The 19727-nt window shown below is 40.8% G+C and overlaps 1 long non-coding RNA gene across 1 annotated transcript in view; it reads right to left on the reverse strand.

Moving 5' to 3' along the window:
• The window catches only part of LOC105004878, a 30330-nt gene extending 10804 nt beyond the window's left edge, over positions 1-19526 (reverse strand). Inside the window, exon 1 of the long non-coding RNA XR_827266.1 lies at positions 19409-19526. This is a non-coding gene — a long non-coding RNA (uncharacterized LOC105004878). The remainder of the gene's footprint in view (positions 1-19408) is intronic.
• Between the last annotated feature and the right edge of the window lie 201 nt (positions 19527-19727).

The raw sequence follows: 19727 nt of genomic DNA on the forward strand, positions 1-19727 counted from the left end.
CTGTGACTACTGAACCCACGTTTCACAACATGAAAGTCACTGTGGCAAGAAGCCCCGCGCATCACTGCTGGAGAACGGCCCCCTGCTCACTGCAACCCCAGTGGAGGCTGCGCAGCAATGAAGACCCAGCACAGCCAAAAACAAAGTAAATGTTTTTTAAAAATCTGCTCTACATAGAAACCGTTAGAAATAGGGTCCCCCACCCCTGCCCTGCCCGCTTGCCTGGATGTCAACTTCAGTTCCTCCCTTCCCCTCAGACTATATCTCATCAATCACCAGGTCTTGCTAATGCTTCCTCCTTAGTATTTCTCACATTTAGCTGCCTCTTTCTGTCCACGTTGCCCCTGGTATATTTATGTAAGTAGAGCAATAGTGTAGATTACTGGTCAAGACAATGGGTTTCAAAATTAGACACACCAGGATTAAAAAACCCAGCTTCTGAGTCATCATGTGTGTGTGACCTTGAGCAAACTGCTTACCTGGTTTACACCTCAAGTTTGCCACATATAAAACAAAGATATCAGTAATCTCATAAGCTGTTGAGAGTAATAAACAAGATAACATTCATAAAGTATTTTGATAATGCTGCTGCTAAGTCATATCAGTCCTGTCCGACTCTGTGCAACCGCACAGATGGCAGCCCACCAGGCTCCTCTGTCCCTGGGATTTTCCAGGCAAGAATACTGGAGTGGGTTGCCATTTCCTTCTCCAATACATGCATGCTAAGTCGCTTCAGTCGTGTCCGACTCTGTGCGACCCCATGGACAGCAGCCCACCAGGCTCCCCTGTCCACAGGATTCTCCAGGCAAGAATACTGGAGTGGGTTGCCATTTCCTTCTCCATTGTCTAAAAGGTAACCAAAGGTAATTAAACCCAGAAGCAAGCTGAGAAAAAAAGAAAAAAAAACAAACCCTAAAAAAACTCAGAACTACTTCAATTACTCCTTTTTGAGCTAGTATTCCCATGCTGGTTCCAAGGGCGGGGAGAATTTCCTGACAGCCAAATGTACATCTTTGTTATAGATAAAGTTAGTTTTAACTCTTGGAGACTCTCACCCCCTTTTCACTAGATGATCAAGGTCAGGAAACCTACAGCAGAGTAAATCTTTCCCTTTACTCTAGGAAAATAATTTGCACATCATGCCCAGGAAAGTCCAACGGTCTGTTTCAGACTTTTTCAACAGAATTGTCGTAAGTGAAATTCTTACCCAGCACCATCTTTTCTGGCAATATATAAGCCACGTCTGACTATTCTCTTAAGTTCCCTTTTCTTACGCTTCTACTCTGTCTAGAACAAAAATATTTCAGCTCCTCCAAGTTTCTATTCCCTCTTTTCCTGAGTTTATATAGAAGGAGTGAAGAGAATCTGTGGAAAAGAAGTTTCATTTCAAAAAAAATGTGCCAAAACTTTCCCCTAGGAGAGTTTCTCTTCTTTCTCAGTCAAGTGGACTGATGGGACACTATTTCATGGAGCTTCTCCAATTAACTTAAAATATTTGGAAGTAATATGCACAATATTAATATTCTCCAGGCTCTGATGCCCATCTTATGGCTCACAATGGTAAATTATTTGCCAGGAATTAAACATAAATAAATTTAGTAGGTAAAGAGGTGAAATTTGGCCCTGTGGGGCCCTGAAATAGATATTATCAAAGATAATAATTACAAAAGCAGTAAGAAGTGCTGAAATCAATTGTGACATTTGGTCTTCTGAATATATAATTTACAAATAAGTTACATGGGGTGCCATTGCCTTCTCCAAGTTACAAATTATATAGTGGTATTTCGTATAAAATATACACATCCATTCTACTCATGCATAGTTGAACAGCAGTAAGAATAAAGAGATAGACCACGCATATGAAAATGTCCCTATTTTGTTACAAGTATTTCTAAGTAATGCAAATAAACTCTCCCAATAAGGGTAAACTGAGAGGAATTTTCTTGACAGATAGCAATGTAAATTAATTCCACTGACCACAGGGGTTTCTTTTGCATAGCCCTAGTTTCAGCTTGATCAGCTGATTTCATGAGCAGGCGTTAACTACAAATTTATAATATTTTTTTCTACACTTATTAACCCCACATTGGCAGAGGATTTCTTTCTCAGGCATAGTCCCAGCTTCATAACCAAAATCCCATGTTAGTTCTGTTCTTGCTTTCACATACCTGTCGCTGAGGTATTTTGATAATACTTGGCCATAAAGGATATCTTCAGATCTAGAATTAATCTCTCCCCTGGACTACTGAAACAGCCTTCTAATTGGCCTCCCTGCATGCACATTTACTTGTCTACCTAACTTTCCACTTTATTACCAATGTGAGTTTTCTAGAATCTGATTGTCACTCCCTACTTAAAAATCCTTCTATGGATCCTACTGCCCTCAGGATAAAGTCCAAGCTTCCTAGTGGTATACAAGACCCCTTTATTATCTGACCACTGCCAACCTTCTCAACTTCAGTTCCCATCATTTACTCCGGGGACCACTCTCTGCAGAGCTAGACACGAGCAGGATCAGACTGTGAAGCTATTAAGATTTTATCCTATCTGTATTGACAAAAGCCCTCCAGGAGAATATGATCATAATTGCATAAACACAACCTCAAAGCAAAACCCCTAAGTGTCAATGATCTCATCAACTAACAGTGATTTTTTTTTTTTTTTTGGTTAGAGTTATTCCTATGCATGTTGATATTATTGTAAACAATCTCTCTTTATATAAATTTCCCAATTGGTTTGGCACAATACAAAATAAAAATCACGTCGGAAGCTGTAACATAAAATTCGACCAACTTACAAGATACACACACACATGCCCCCATGAGTAGCATTTCTCTTACTATAATATGGACAATGTGATTTCCCTCACTTTCCTATATCAAGTTTTTTCTTAATATTTATTTTTAAGTGTATAACTTTCTAAATTTTTTCAAAAGAAAAATGCTTGAAGAATTTAAAAGAATATTAAAATTTGAATCCTAATGTAATTTTAATTATAACCCAATAGTTACAATAATAGTGTTAATAGTAGCTAATGCTTGTTTGTTGTTGTTGCTGAGAGGCTGAATTTCCAAATCTTGATGGGGAAATAAGATATTGCTATGAATTCTGGGACACACCCATTTAAGAGCATAGGAGCTCTTTCCTATTTTCACAATGAGCTGAAAACTGCCAATGCCTGCTCTAAGCAAATCCTTCCCTGTGCTAGCTGGGGAAGTTGGGTTAAGTCTTCATTTTCCACTTTATGTGTTTGGAGATGGCCTCCTTTCTCTGATACAGTCATGTGAAGAGCAATCTTTTACATAAGGTTCTGAAAATGGATAGATGATACAATCATATTAAAAGCCCCTCCAGCATCTTAAGGAACAAATACAAATTCATACATCCTGATCCTAACCCAGGAAAGTTCTTTACCAATGTCATACATACCCTTTCTCTAGAGAAATATTGATTTCACCTGCATTTAGAAGAGTTCTCTGATTTTCTAAAGATATCATTCTCAACTGAGACTTTTCTAATGAAATGGATGTTTTCATTTTTCCAATCAACCTTTACATGAACAATTTCTGATAAAATACAGCCAATTAGTAAATAAACATATGAAAAAGCATTAACAGTGGCAACCAAGGAAAAACAAATGACAGTAACATTCACTTTTTCCTAATGAGTGACAAGCTAATTTGGAAAGCAATTTGGTACATTAAAGTAAAATGTTTAAATACTTCGACCTCTCCTAGGATTTTATCCCATAATAGTAATCCAAAATAATGGAAAAGTTATTTGCACAATGATGTTTCATGTCCATCCAGCATACAGTAAAGTTAAAAGCCACATAAATGAATAAGTATAAGGAAATATTCATTCAATGGAAGAATATTAAACAGTAACTAAAATTTTTATTAGTGGATAAGATTTTCAAATGTTGATCATCAGTGTTCTTGTAGTTGAATGACAATGATGGTTTATTTTAAAAGACTATGCAATGACATGGGAAATGGTTATGACACATTAAATAAGAATACAAGGTTAAAAGTTATATTGAGAGAAAAAAAGTTATATTGAGCGAAAAAAAAGTTATATTGAGCTATGACTGCAATCCATTCACTTTTACAGCAAACACATTACCTAGCCATATATAACCAGTTAACTGTTAACATTCGAAATACAGTAGCCATTTCAATGTTGCTAAAATCCATTAGTTCTTTTTTTTTAAATGTTTTTTACTGTGGCAAAAGTCACACAATATAAAACATACTATTCTAACCATAGTTAACTGTACCGTTTACTGGCACTAAGTACGTTCATGTTGCTGCTCAACTCTCACCACCATCCGTCTCCCTAATGTTAAGTCCTGCCCTCAAGGCCACAGACGCGGAACCTGGAACCAAGGTCACCTCTGAACCTGACTGAGCCCTTTGGTGCATGCGTGCTACGTCACTTCAGTCGTGTCTGGCTCTTTGCGACGCTATGGTCTGTAGCACACCAACTCCTCTGTCCATAGGACAGGCAAGAATACTGGAGTAGGTTGCCATGCCCTCGTCTGCCGGGAGCCGGCATATTGCATATTGAGTGCATATTGCATATTGAGTGCAGCACTTTCCACAGCATCATCTTTCAGGATCTGGAATAGCTCAACTGGAATTCTATCACTGCCGGGAGCCAGCATGAGGAGCTCCACCCATGACAAAGGTCATGAGGAAAAAGGCTCGGCATATGCAAAGGCGGGATCAAGCCTCAGGAGTCCCCCTGGAAATTCTCGAGCATCTACCCCCAAAACCAGAGTCTGCCTACTTTCTGCTTTGTGCTTTCACCTACACCTCTGACTTTACGGGGGGCTGTCCCCTACTACCTCTCTCTGAAAAATGAGTTAGCTTACAGCTCCAGTTAATAATTCCTGGGTGTGACACTGTTTAACCTACAAACTCCTTTGGAAATCCTCTAGCCTGCCTGAATAGGTTTTTCCGGCCACATGTGATTGTTCAGAGCCTCCCAACTGTGAGAGGCAGGAGATGTTCTAAACTGTCTAAACACAGATTCCTTTGAGTAGTTAAAAGATTGATTAGAAATTGTATTGGTGAAGGGTTTTTCACTTATTGGGCCATGTTTGCTGCTAAGTCTCCATACTCCTTACCTACTGTGTCCTTGGCAGTGTATTGATTGATATAATGGGTGTATAGAAATGTAAGTAGTAGCCTCAATGTTTGTAACCTTGGACCCTTGAGTTAATTCTTTTCTTGATTGAGCCCACTTCACCTTTGCCCTATAGGAATGCAGCTTTGTCCAATGCTTTTTTGGAGGCTGGTGCCTGACTTTGGAATAATCACCTTTAGAGAAATATAAGTTTCTTAAAATGTTAACAGGCCTCCTGGCCAGAAGATGATGTAAATCACCTGAACTTTTGCATATGAAGTTTGAAAGCCTGGCTTCAATTAGAACCAGGAACTGCTGTCCTTGTATGACTCCACCCCTTCCCCCATTATCCTCTATGCATAACTTAAGGTATAAAAACTACTTTGGAAAATAAAGTGCGGGCCTTGTTCACTGAAACTTGGTCTCCCCATGTCGCTCTCTCTCCCAAATTCTGGCTGAGTCTCCATCTGGAGCTCGGAACCCGCCATGCTTGCTAATTATGCCTGGGCTTCTAAGATCTGACCAGGGAGGCCTCAGTGTCTCCTCTCCTTCGGGAGAACGGAAAGACGCCTGCGGCCTACGTAAGTGGTGCAAACTCCTTGTCTTGAAGTTTTATTGGTCTCCAGCGTAAACCAAGCTATTCAGCCTCTTTTCTCCACTGAATTTTCCTACTGAGCTATCCTCATCCTATTACTCTTTATATCTTTGATAAATATTTAAATAAATAGGTCGCCTATGCCATCTCTCCTTCGAATACCCTGGATCAGCTGGGGCTGGACCCCGGCAGGCTCGTCGTGGGGATCTTCCCAACTCAGGGATCGAACATGCATCTTCTTGCGGCTGCTGCATTTCAGGCGGATTCTATACCACTGAACCACCAGGGAAGTCTGAGCCCTTTTGTGAAGGAAAAAGTGAAAGTGAAGTCGCTCAGGCGTGTCCGATTCCTTGCAGCCCCATGGACTGTAGCCTACCAGGTTCCTCCATCCATGGGATTTTCCAGGCAAGAGGACTGGAGTGGGTTGCCATTTCCTTCTCCAGGAGATCTTCCCAACCCAGGGATTGAGCCCGGGTCTCCCTCATTGTAGGCAGACACTTTACCATCTGAGCCACTGGGTTAGTCTCATTGCCAAAAGCCCCTCTGATCACCACTAACAAGCTTCAGTTCAGTTCAGTTCAGTTCAGTCGCTCAGTCGTGTCCGACTCTTTGCTACCCCATGAATCGCAGCATGCCAGGCCTTCCTATCCATCACCAACTCCCGGAGTTTACCCAAACTCATGTCCAGTGAGTCGGTGATGCCATCCAGCCATCTCACCCTCTGTCCTTCCCTTCTCCTCCTGCCTTCAATCTTTCCCAGCATCAGGGTCTTTTCCAATGAGTCAGCTCTTCTCATCAGGTGGCCAAAGTATTGGAGTTTCAGCTTCAGCATCAGTCCATCCAATGAACACCCAGGACTGATCTCCTTTAGGATGGACTGGTTGCTGACTCCCAATTAGGCTAAGGTGCCCACTCCAGTAAACACTCTATTGTGCCCCAATAAATCACCTAACACCAACCTTCCAGGAGTAATTTTCTTTGTCTTGAGGTTATAAAAATTGGCTATTTACCCCCCAAAACTGTCAACTCAGGAAGTCGGCCCACTGTGCTCCCAGTGTCCACATTATCTCTGCTCTTTGTTCTGAATAAACTCACTACCTTCTGAAATGCTCTGTGTCTGGAAATTCTTTTCCAATCCATGCTCGGGATGCCTCAACACCTAATTTTTTACCTTCCTAAATGGAAACTCTGTCCTTATTAAACATCAACTCCCCATTCCCCTCCCCTACCCCACTCCCACCCTCTTGTCTGGCATCTACCAGTATACTTTCTGACTCCACGAATTTGACTATTTTAGGTATCTGCTGTAAGTGGAATCAAACAGGATTAGCCTGCACCTAATGCATATTGAAAAGCATTTTTAAATTTTGTATATATATTTATTTATTTTTGGCTGCACTGCATCTTTGTTGCTGCACGCAGGTTTTCTCTAGTTGCTTCAACTGGGGGTTTCTCCAGTTTCAGTGTGAGGGTTTCTCATTGCGGTGGCTTCTCTTGCTGCAGTCCATGGGCTCTAGGCCCATGGTCTTCAGTAGTTGTGGCACACGGGCTTAGTTTCTCCGAAGCATGTGGGATTTTCCTGGACCAGGAATTGAACTCATGTCTGCTGCAATGGCAAGGGGATTCTTAACCACTGGACCACTAGGGAAGTCCCTGGAATGCATGTTAATATATGTCCTACAAACAGATATTACCATTTTCCCCTCTATGCTATAAGTAGGTTATCATTAGTTATTTTATATATACTAGTATATACATGTTTTTAAAGAAAACTGGTTTAAATGCACCATTCAAAAAACAAAGATCATGGCATCCAGTCCCATCACTTCATGGCAAATTTGTTGTTCAGTCTCTCAGTCATGTCTGATTCTTTGTAACCCCATGCATTAGCAGCATGCCAGGCTTCCTTGATCTTCACAATCTCCAGCAGTTTGCTCAAACTCATGTACACTGAGTCAATGATGGCATCCAACCATGTCATCCTCTGTCATCCCCTTCTCTTCCTGGCTTCTCTTTCCCAGCATCAGGGTCTTTTCCAATGAGTCGGCTCTTTGCATCAGGTGGCCAAAGTATTGGAGTTTCAGCATCAGTCCTTCCAATGAATATTAAGGACTGATCTCCTTTAGGATGGACTGATTAGATCTTCTTTCAGTCCAAGGGATTCTCAAGAGTCTTCTCCAACACCACAGTTCAAAAGCATCAATTCTTTGGCGCTCACCCTTCTTTATAGTCCAACTCTCTCATCCATACATGACTACTGGAAAAACCATAGCTTTGACTATATTGTTGGCAAAGCAGTGTCTCTGCTTTTCAATATGCTGTTTAGGTTTGTCATAGCTTTTCTTCCAAGGAGCAAGCGTCTTTTAATTTCATGTTTCCAGTCACTGTCCATAGTGATTTTGTAACCCAAGAAAATAAAGTCTGTCACTATTTACATTGTTTCCCTGTGTATTCGCCATGAAGTAATGGGACTGGATGCCATGATCTTCATTCTTTGAATGCTGAGTTTTAAGCCAGCTTTTTCACTCTCGTCTTTCAGCCTCATCAAGAGGCTCTTTAGCTCCTCTTCACTTTCTGCCATAAGGGTGGTGTCATCTGCATATCTGAGGCTATTGATATTTCTCCCAGCAATCTTGATTCCAGCTTATGCTTCATCCAGCCCAGCATTTTCACATGATGTACTCTGCATATAAGTTAAATAAGCAGGGTGACAACATACAGCCTTGACGTACTCCTTTCCCAATTTTGAACCAATCTGTTGATCAATGTCTGGTTCTAACTGTTACATGGCAAATAGATGGGGAAAAAATGCAAACAGTGACCAAAGAAGCTCCTAAGCACTTCCCAAAGCCAAACTTGCACCAAAAAAAAAAAGGTCATGGTCACGGGTGATCTGCTGCCTGTTTGATACACTACAGCTTTCTGAATCCTGGCAAAACCACTATATCTGAGAAATATGCTCAGTAAATCAATGAGATGCGCCAAGACGGCAATGCCTGCAGCAGATATTGGTCAATAGAAAGGACACAATTCTTCTCCACAATAATGCCTGACCGCACATCGCACAACCAATGCTTCAAAAGTTGAACGAATTGGTCTACGAAATTTTGCCTCATCTGCCATATTCACCTGACTTCTCACCAACCAACTACCACTTCTTAAGCATCTTGACAACTTTTTGCAGGAAAAATGCTTCCACAACCAGTAGGAGGCAGAAAATGCTTCCAAGATTTCATTGAATTCCAAAGCATGGATTTTTATGCTAAATAAACAACCCTCTTTCTCATTGGCAAAAATGTGTTGATTTTAATGGTTTCTATTTTGATTAATAAACATGTGTTTGAGCCTAGTTATAATGATTTAGAATTCTTGGTCCATAACTGCAATTACTTTGGGACCAACCTAGTAGTTCTCCAACCAGGGATGGAACCCAGGCCCCTGAAGTGGAAGTTCAGAGTCCTAACTAACCACTGGACTGCTGGGACATTCCTTGCTCTAATCTTTATTATTCCTTTCCTCTCAGTAACTTTAGTTTTAGTTTGTTCATTTTCTAATTCCTTAAATTGTAAAGTTAGGTTGTTCACTGGAGATCACTCTTTTCTTACTGTAGACATTTATAGTTATAAACTTCTCCTTAGCACCGCTTTCACTATATCTGATAAGTTTTTTCTTTTAATGTTAAAGATTAAGGTATGACTGACATAAGTTTTGACATGTGTTTTTGTTTTCATTCATCTCTAAATATTTTCTAATTTCTCTTGTGATTTCTTCTTCGATCCACTGATTGTTTGAGTGTGTTAATTTCCACAAATCTGAGAATTTTCCCATTTTACTTGTTACTGATTTCTAACTTCATCCTGCTGTGTCAACGAAGATACTTCGTATGAAATTTCAAATCCCCTGAGACTGCATCTGAGGCCTAACATACACTCTGTCCTGGAAAATGCCCCACATGCCCTTGAGAAGAATGTTATCCTGCTGTTGTTGGGTAGAGCATGCTGTGTATGTTGTTAGATCTAGTTGGTTGATTGTGTTTTGTCTTCTTTTTCCCCCATCTTGTCTGGTTGTTCTTATCGTGACTTTAATTCCAAGACAGTTTGCTTTTATTTCAGTTCTTGCCAGCCCACATTCATGCCTATAATTGGCAATACAGTTTTATACCAATTCTTATCTAACCATAAACAGAATCACAAGGAGCAAGATAATTTCTAAGACGACAGTCTATTTTTGGTCTTGCCTAATCATGTGTTTCTTCTGTTTCAAGAACCCTCTTCGCTTAATACTAGAGTTCCCAGGCACATCATTATCATCCATTTAATCTTAATTATGTGTGTCATAGAGCCTGCTCACCGCTGTCCCTTGGACTGTTCTCCTTTGCATCTTGAGACTCTATTCTAATTCAATCTTGAATTTGACAAAATATTTTCCTTAGGTAGAGACCATGTGTGGTAGTTTTTCTGAATCCTTGTATGTTTGAAAATGTTTTCCCTTGAAACAAACCCACAGGTATAGAGAACAAACTAGTGGTTACCAGTGGGAAAAGGATGGAGGGCCAGTATAGGGATGGGAGATCAAGAGGTGCAAACTATTGGGTGTAAGATAAGCTATAAGAATGTATTGTACAACACAGGGAAAGTAGCCAAAATTTTGTAATAACTAAATGGAGTATAACTTTTAAACTTGTATAAATACACTTATGGAGGAGAAACAACTAAATTTTTTTTTAAAGAAATAAAAATGTTTTGTTTTGTTTTTGTACTGCCAGATGGATCCTGTCCTTGCTGGATTTAGTTAGGATTATTTAATCACAGAGCCTATTTCCCTCAATAGTCTGTAGACATTCAACTACGTTTTCTCTTTAACTGTTATAAAAGAAATATCCAGGGCTTCCCTGGAAGTACAGTGGCTAAGAATCTGCTTGGACATGCAGGGGACACAAGTTCAGTCCCTGGTCTGGAAGATTCCACGTGCCTCGGAGCAGCTAAGCTTATGCACCGCAACTACTGAGCCCAGGCGCCGCAATTACTGAAACCTACACCTAGAGCCTGTGCTCACAACCAGTGAGACCACAGCAACGAGAAGCCTCTGCACAAAGAGAGTCTCCCTGCTCACACAGCTTGACAAAGGCTGAGTGCAGCAACGAAGGCCCGGTGCAACCAAAAAATAATAACTATTATAAAATGAAAAGAAAAGAAATATCCAACGTAAGTCAGAGTCTTTTTTCCTTCTGTAGGTAACCTGATCTTTTTATAAGAGTTTGTAAGATTTTTTTTCTCTTGATCCTTAAAATTTAGGGTCTTTTTGCCTTTGAAAAAAAAATCATGCCTAAGATTAGCTGAGCGCTTTACATCTAGAGGCTCCCTTTTCTTAAAATCCAGGAGGTTTTCATCTAAAATCTCTCTTTTCCATCTGATTATCTATACTCACACACATTTTTCACATATAGGCCAAAGGACTGGAATTTGTCTGGGTTTTTCAATGGCCAAGTAAGCCCACATTCAACGGACAAAGCTGTATTTTTCTATTTGTGCTTAAGTATGACTTCTCTATTTTCCTTTTCTACACTCTGTAATTCCTATTATTAGCATGTTCAAGCTTCCCAGTCCTATCATTTGAGTCAGCCATCATTTTTCACTCATGATTTCAATTTCTTTGTATTTTTACTCTGCATCATGAGAATTTTTTAATTTAAGCATCAATCAGAATGTTAAATCAGTTCTCATCTCTAATCATAGTTCTTAATTAATTTGCCTTTTTTTTTTTTTTTTTTTTTTTTTTTTTTTTTTTCCCGCTGTGCTGCACGGCTTGTGGAATCTTTTTTCCCTAACTAGTGATTGAACCCGGGCCACCACAGTGAAAGCACTGAGTCTTAACCACTGGACCGCCAGGAGATTCCTGACAAGTTTTTTAATTTAGAAATTATGTCTTGCAGTGCGGGAAAATCTTTGTTGAAGTTTAGTTGTATCACCCTCAGAGTTCTTACTGTACCTTTGTTTCAATTTATCGCTCATGGGCTCCACCTCAAGAGGACCCTCTGTTGTGATTGCTCAGCTTTGTCTCTCTCCTCTAAGATACTGTCCCCTTTGAATGGACGACAATTCATGTGTGAGCTGGGGATTCCCATGTAGGTCTGACAATCCAGCAAAAGGTGAAAGGCATGCAAGGTTGTGTTCTGAAAAGCCAATAACAAACTGGCTGGTAATAATGACCACTCCTTTGCTTTCTGGCCTTCTCGGGTATAAGTTAAGACTACCAAAAACAAAAAAAAAGACTACTGTTCATCTCTCAGCTGAACTTACAGGTACCACCCACCTTCCAAGATTGCCAGCAAGATCAGACTTCCCCCAAAGACCACACATAGCAGGAAAGAGAGCAAATTAAAAGCTCGATCACTCTCACTTAAAAATTTAACATCATGAGCGAAAGGCTTCATTAAACAAAATTAGAATAAACAACATATACTGAAGAAAGATTTGTAATATATGTTAGAATATAGATACCATTAGCACATAAATAAAGCACCCAAGTCAATGGAAATAGCTCTATATCCCACTTTTTAGATGAGCGTTCCTTAATTCAACAAACAAGACATACAAATGACCAATAAAACATGGAAACATTCAGATTCACTAGTAAAAAAGTATAGACATAAGCAACAAGGTATCATTTTTCACCCATTAAACTGGCTCTTCTTTTCTTTGGGATAATAGCAATGTTGGCAAAGGTGGAGTGAGAAGGATGCTCTCATGTTGGCAGAAGTATATATATATTGATACATTTGGGGGGAAGCCATTTGGAAGCAATTTTATGTATAAGAAACCTTAAAGTATGCACACCCTTTGTAGTTAGTGTTGCTTTTGCTTGTCTGGCAACGGCACCTTAATTTTCTTTGAGGAAATACAGGCCTGGTAGGATTTTCAATCAGTCCCCTCTGCTCCCTTGCTCAAGAGGAAGGCACATAAGCCAAGCTAAGTCCACCAGATTCTCTTTCCTAGGAATCTGAATCTTGAGACGACGATGATGACTGCTAATAGTAGTAGTAACATCTACTGAATTCTCACTCTGTTCTAGGCACTATATTGTGCGTTTTATAGCTTTGTAAACAACTCTATGAGTGAGGTACAATTACTATGTCTATTTTGCAGATGGAACTAATAATACTAATTATATTATTAGCATAATGATTAGTATAATACTACTACTGCTAATATTATTATTGCTAATAAGATTACTATTACTATGATATTACTACTACTATTAATATTATTAGTAGTTACTAATAATATTCACCAAGACCAATAATCACTGAAGACATCTTAAAGATACTGTATTCATTATCTACTGCTGCAAAACAAATTACACCAAAACTCACTGGCTTAAAATGACAACCATTAACCTTGAAGTTAACATAAGTCATGAATTCAAGTAGTCCTTAGCTGATGCTTCCTGCTCAGGGTCTCTCAGGATTGCAGTCAAAATGTCAACCAAAGCTGCAGTCATATGAAAGCTTGACTGGAACTGAGGAATTACTCCCATGATGGCCCACTGACAAGGCTGTTGGCAGGAAGGACCCCACCACCCAGGGCCTCTCCACGGGGCTGCTAGATAGTCCTGCAGGCTTCCCCTAGGTCAAGTGATAAATGAGAAATCAAGGGGAAAGGCACAATGTTTTCTATGGCCTAGATTCAGAAGTCACAGGCCATTATTTCTGCCATATTTTACTCATTAGATGTAAATTGCTAAGTACAGCCGACATGATATAAGACAGGATTGGGCTCCACTTTTTGAAAGAAGGAGTATCAAAAAAAATTTGCATGCATCTTTTAAAACTGCCACAGATACCATCCATTAGTTCTGCAGCATAGATCAACAGATCTTCCCTGGGTCCCATTCACTCTATGGCTTGTTCAGTCTTTTGTTTCTTTGAATTACATTCCTTGAAAATATTCCCTCACTTTTGTCTTAGTTACTCAAGCCATTTCTGTTGCTTTCTACAATAGCCTTCTTCAAAATACAAAAAAAAACTGGGATTTCTCCAACAGTCCAGTGGTTAAGACTTTGCCTTCCAATGCAGGGAGTGCAGATTTGATCCCTGATTGGGGATCTAAGATCCCACATGCCTCACAGCCAAAAAAAAAAAAACAGAATATAAATAACAGAAGCAATATTGTAACAAATTCAATGATGACTTGAAAAAATGGTCCATATTTTTTAAAATCTTTAAAATAAAAAACAAACAACTCTCACCCAGTCTTCCTGGGTGAGAACTCCCACTGAAGTTCTACTTGTCTTAGCCTGGGTCCCCTACAAATCAGAATGTGAGGCAAAGTTTACCTGATCAGTCTTTTCTTGGAAGTATAATCCCAGGCAGCAAAAGTGAGGGGAAAAAAGCAGGGGAGAAAAGAAAGCATATACAAGGCAGTATATTACAAAAGCAGCCACACTTTCCCCAGAAAGAACAGGCGACTGCTCGGTCACACGGAATACCTTACCAGCAGGTTGTGGAGAACACTACATCCTGAAACAGGAAGGAGGAGCCATTGATCTGCTGTCTCTCATTATTCGAGGTGTGTCCCATGGAACACTTATTGTCCCATGGAACATTACGAACTTATTGTGGTGGTCATTTCATAACACATAAAAATATTGAATACTATGTGGTACCCCTGAAACTAAAATAACCTTGTAAATGAATTATATTTCAAGTTTTTTCAAAAGACAATGGTTAGATGTGCTATCCCCAAAATGATTTACATAAGGTTAGCAAACCAAGATCCAGTCTCCAGTTAAAGCTGCAGTTGATCCTGAGGCTATTTGATAGCCATCATCATTCATTGGATTTCTTTCACTTTCAACTAGTACTTTGGTCTAGGTTGCTTGCCTAGAGGGGTGACCCAGAGCTTCATCCTTAGAGGGTGTTAGTCTGCAGTTGCTGTGCCTTTTTCAGGTCATGGATGCTGCAACTGACCATTAATGGTTATCACTGGGCATTGAATCACCGAGAAATGTCCCATGATTCTCCTGAGTTCCAGATATATTGCTTTCTGCCCTTATTGTGTAGTAGCAACCCCAAGTCCTAATGCTAATCAAGTCAATTACCACTGCTTCTTTGGTAACCTCTTTCTTTACTGCTGGTCCACTGGCATGAGGAGCTAAAACTGCTAAGTGGGGACCACAACTTCAAATACAATGAAATTTTTACTGTGTCCCCTGGAGGAACTGTTTTCCTCCCCTGCTTTTTTTTCAGAAATGGTAAATACAGATTTTCATAATCAGGTCACTAGGATTGATAACGAGAGAGCCAGTCCAACTTATACCCATGGACCTGCATATTTTAAGGATGCAGGTCCATGATGCATGTTAAGGATGCAGCAATACATTGATTCAGCACATATACCACATGTAAAGAACAGCACTATAACCCTATAAGGTATTTTCCCTAAGCTGGTGCCTTGGCTGAACTTTTACTCAGTTGTTTCACTGTTACATCAGACCAACTACTCCTAGGTCATGGGTTATATTTACCAATGAATCATGTGGTGATGAGTTTATTGCCTACTTTCCTTTGCTATAAAACAGGGCTCTTAACCTGAGGCAGTATGTAAGAGATGAGCATGCTGTGAGACATCAGATAACAGTACTGGTGAAGATTATGCAATCAGAGAATGCAAATCTATCAAATCATTCATTTTAGCAAAAAGAAATCGCTGCCTCCTCCAAGATATAAGATATCCAATGTGGTCAATCAGCCGTCAGGTAGGTGGCAGGTCTCTCTGGAGAGTGATGCCATATCAAGGGCTCTGCATCACTCTCCAAGGCTAGAAATACAAGCATTAAGTCAACCTTGTTGAGAAGAAGTCAATGTAGTTGAGTCCACACAAAACTTTCACCCATGCCACCATGGTCAACATCTTTGGGCTCACCTGGCAAATTCTAGGATGGCCAAGGAGAGAGGCAAGGGTGGAGGGGATGTGGCGGGAGTGGTGGTGATGGTGGTTTTTAAGTCTCTTCTAAAGTGGATGCTCTCTGAAAGACATTAATGTAAGACATAGAGGTCTGCATGCTTTATGCTCACCCCAGAAGTACATCCACATAACTCTTCCCCAAAACTTTTGGTCTTATTCCTTGTTAGCCATTGATTAATTGACCAAGTCATGGTTCATGGCCCAGAAATTAGCATGTGAAGCTATCTTGGGCTACACCTCTGTAGGAAATCATAGCCAAGTGTGTCCCTTTTAGCTCTATCCACTGAGAGCATTCGCCTTCACTCTTTTGTCTTTCAGGACCATCCCTGAAAGGTCTGTAAACAGGAGCAGTCCTTTCTAGCATGCACCAGCAAATTACACTGAACCATCAGTGAACCAGCTCAAATCTTTTCATCTGCCATCAGTTGGTCATAGGGACCCCTTCATGATGTCATAGAATAAGCTGCATTGGTGGGTGACGTGAGAGTCTGGGACACCTGTCTTTGTAATTTATTCATGACTCCTAAATGATTATTTTCATCAGACTTGCTGTGTCCACTCAGTCTTATGACTCAATGGACATGCAATGATCCAGTGAAATCAGTTCATGATAGGCAGCTATAATCACACAGTCTCTTGATATCCTGTGGTTAAACATTGTCTCTACCAAAGCCCAGTAGCAGGCCAGGAAATATTTTTCAAACTGAGAGTGTCTTTCCAGCATAGAAGTCATAGCCCTGCTTTAAAACCTAGAAATCTGCACAAGACTGTCCACTGGAATTTAGCAGTCTGCACAGTGTCCTCACCATAGACATAGACACCATGGGCACTATCATATCTGCTGGTCAAATGGCTGACACACCAGAACGGCTGGCATCACAGCCTAGATCAGCTGCCAACCCTCTTTTCCATGATCCTTGTCAAACCAGTGGAGAAGGAAATGGCAACCCACTCGCATATTCTTGCCTGGAAAATCCCATGGACAGAGGAGCCTCGTGGGCTACAGTCCATAGGGTTGCAAAGAGTCAGGCATGACTGAGCTCAAGCATGAGTCAAAACTGGAAGTCTCCTGAGTCACCTGATAAAGGTCAAAGCAACATTCCCAAGTGTGATAAATGCTATTAATACCATCAAAATACAGCCAAGTGTTGTGCCCCTTTCTCAGCGGTGAGAGGTATGAGGAGCAACAATTTGTCCTTTCCCTTAGAAGGAATGTCTTCTCTAGGACAGGGGGTGGCCAAAACTGTCCACAGGCCAAATACGATCCTCCTCCTATTTTTGTAAATGAAGTTCTACTTGGAACACAGCCACATCCATTTGTTTTCCTATTGTCTATGGCTGACTTCACACCATAGTGGCAAAAGTGAGTATGGCGATAGGTACCTTATGTCCTGCAAGGGTTAAAATATTTATTAACCATCCCCTTAAAGATAAAATTAGCCAACTCCTGCTCTAAGACAAGAGGGTCCCTAAAATACTTTACCAAGTAGCAGACCCCTGAAACTTCATGAAGTTTATCTCCCATCTAGAGGGTATCTAGAATTCTTGACATTTCCTGCTCATGGGTCTATGAGTAGAAGGCCACTAATACAGTGAACGGGGTGCTGTATTCCCCGGTTCTGGTGCTCAGTGGTAGAGAATTCACCTGCAAACGCAGGAGACTTAGGTTTGATCCCTGGGTCAGGAAGATCCCCTGGAGAAGGAAGTGGCAACCCACTCCAGTATTCCTGCCTGGGAAATCCCATGGACAGAGGAGCCTGGTGGGCTACTTTCCATGGGGTCACAAAGGAGATGGACATGATTTAGAGACTCAACAACAACCACAGTAGCAACAATATAGTGAACATCATGATACTCTGCAAAATTCTTGCAGACTATTATACCAAGTCAGAGAAAAGCAGAGCCAATTACCTTGGCCCAGAGGCAAAAGAGTGAACCTGTGCCTCTGTCTTTGCCATGAGTGCATGTCTGTATTCAGTAGCAGCCACACCATTCTATGACTGGGAACTACATTTCCTGGAATCCCCTTTCCTATATGGTTCCAGATTAGAATTTGCCAAATAAGAGAATTCACACAAGATTTGGAAGGTATAGGCAAAGTAGAAACCATTATTCTCTAGTGATTGCAGCCAAACACATGACTAGAAAAGTGTCACAAAAGCTTCACATAAACTCTTGAGAACTGCCCCCTTTGCCACTGTAGACCGAGAGGACTGGAGCCTCCCCGAGGTTCCTGAGACTGGCAGCGGTTTCCAGGCAAGCTTTTGAGAACCATGCACTGCTTGAAGAAGAGATCTGGTGTGTAAGCTTCTCTGACCTTCAGCAACAGTTTCCTTGATTTCCACTCCCCCCGCTCGATGGGCTGTTTCCACAGTTGGGTAAGCCCCTAATTCTGTATTAAAGCCTTTATTCCCAGAATACATAGAATTGCTTCTATCTTCCTAACTAAACTCTGAAAGTCTTTAATGCTGCAAATAGTTCTGGAATTTGTTTTCCAATCTGTTTGGATGCAAAAGTAGTCGTGACCTCATTGATATTGGAAAAGGGGACACTACTAGTCCCTGGCACACAGTTACTTAACTGATCACCTGTAAGGTATTCAGTTTTTTACATCAAGTATGATGTTAACTGTGGGGACGTTTTTGTAGCTGGCCCTTGTCTGACTAGGGAAGTCCCTGTCTATTTCTGGCTTTTTGAGTGATTTTATCATGAAAAGGTATAAGGTTTTGAAATGTGCTTTTTTTGTTTTCCTATTTCTATTTAGATGATTATGTACTATTTGTCCATTATTCTGCTAATGTTGTGTATTACATAAATTTCGGGGTATTAAACCCACTTTCCATCCCTGGGATAAACTTCACTTGGCCATGTTGTATAAGCCTTTTTAAATGTAGCCAAATACAACTTAGTACTATTCTGTTAAGGATTTTTTGCATTTATATTCATTGAGGATGTGATCCTGAGGTTTTCTGTTTTTGGATGTCTTCTGTGTGGCTCTGGTATAAGAGTAATACTGCCTCATAGAATGAGATGGAAAGTGTTCCATCCTCTCTTATTTTTTGAGAGATTTTGTGAAAAATTGGTAAATATTCTCCATTAAATGATAGAATTTACCAGTGGGAAAAAATATCACCTGTAATTGGCTACAGTCAATGGCCTGTAGAAGGCAAAGCTCTGGAAGACCGAGTAGCTATAGTAACAGGGTGTTACGGAATACTCCCTCCAAGGTGAAGCATGTGGTTGCGTCAGGCACCTTCGGTCACAAAGAAAGAAGCACATCTCTGCATTTGGCAGGCAGCTGGACAGGCTGATCAGCCCACAAGGCTGCCACAGGGAGGCAGTGTGGCATCTCTCAAAGTTCTCAGGCTTCAAACAAGTCCAAGTGGATCCTGAGCCTATCTCCTCATATGTAAAACGATCATAAAAAACTTCTTCATGAGGTTATGGTGACTGTACAAGGAGCTAACGTGAGAAAGCCCTTTCAAGCACACATCCTTGGGTGTGGCCCCCACCACTTTGCAATCTGATGCCAGTCCAATGCCAAAACTTTCATCGACCCAGAATAAAAGCTGCCCCACAAGGATGGCAACAATTCTAATTTTTTCTAGTGTGTGTAGATACAGAAGTGCCTATGAAACACTAATGCAGAGTTTAAAGAAGAAGAATGCAACACCCTCCTAACTAGCACTCAAGTCAGAAACAGAATGTGGCCACTTACCTGCAAAATGACATCAGGTGAGAAGCAGATGCAGGCAGAAATCAATGAAGCTTCCACCCAGCGGCCTCAGTGGAACAGCCTCGCATTCAGTGAGACTGAGTGTGCACTGACTTTCCCGGAACCTCCAAACTCTGAAAGGACGAGTTGCGGTTGTTCCAAGTTCATCCCACCCCACTTCTGAGACAGGCAAGTTGCCAACTCTCCTCCTTGTCGGGACAAGTCACATTTAGAACACCAGAGGGCAGCCACTCCCCACGGATGGTGGTGCCCAGGAAAAAACAACAGCAGAACCAACGGTGCAATGGGCCTCAGTATCCCA

This window comes from Bison bison, unplaced genomic scaffold (assembly GCF_000754665.1).
Source record: "Bison bison bison isolate TAMUID 2011002044 unplaced genomic scaffold, Bison_UMD1.0 scf7180017864484, whole genome shotgun sequence".
NCBI classification, from domain to species: Eukaryota; Metazoa; Chordata; class Mammalia; order Artiodactyla; family Bovidae; genus Bison; species Bison bison.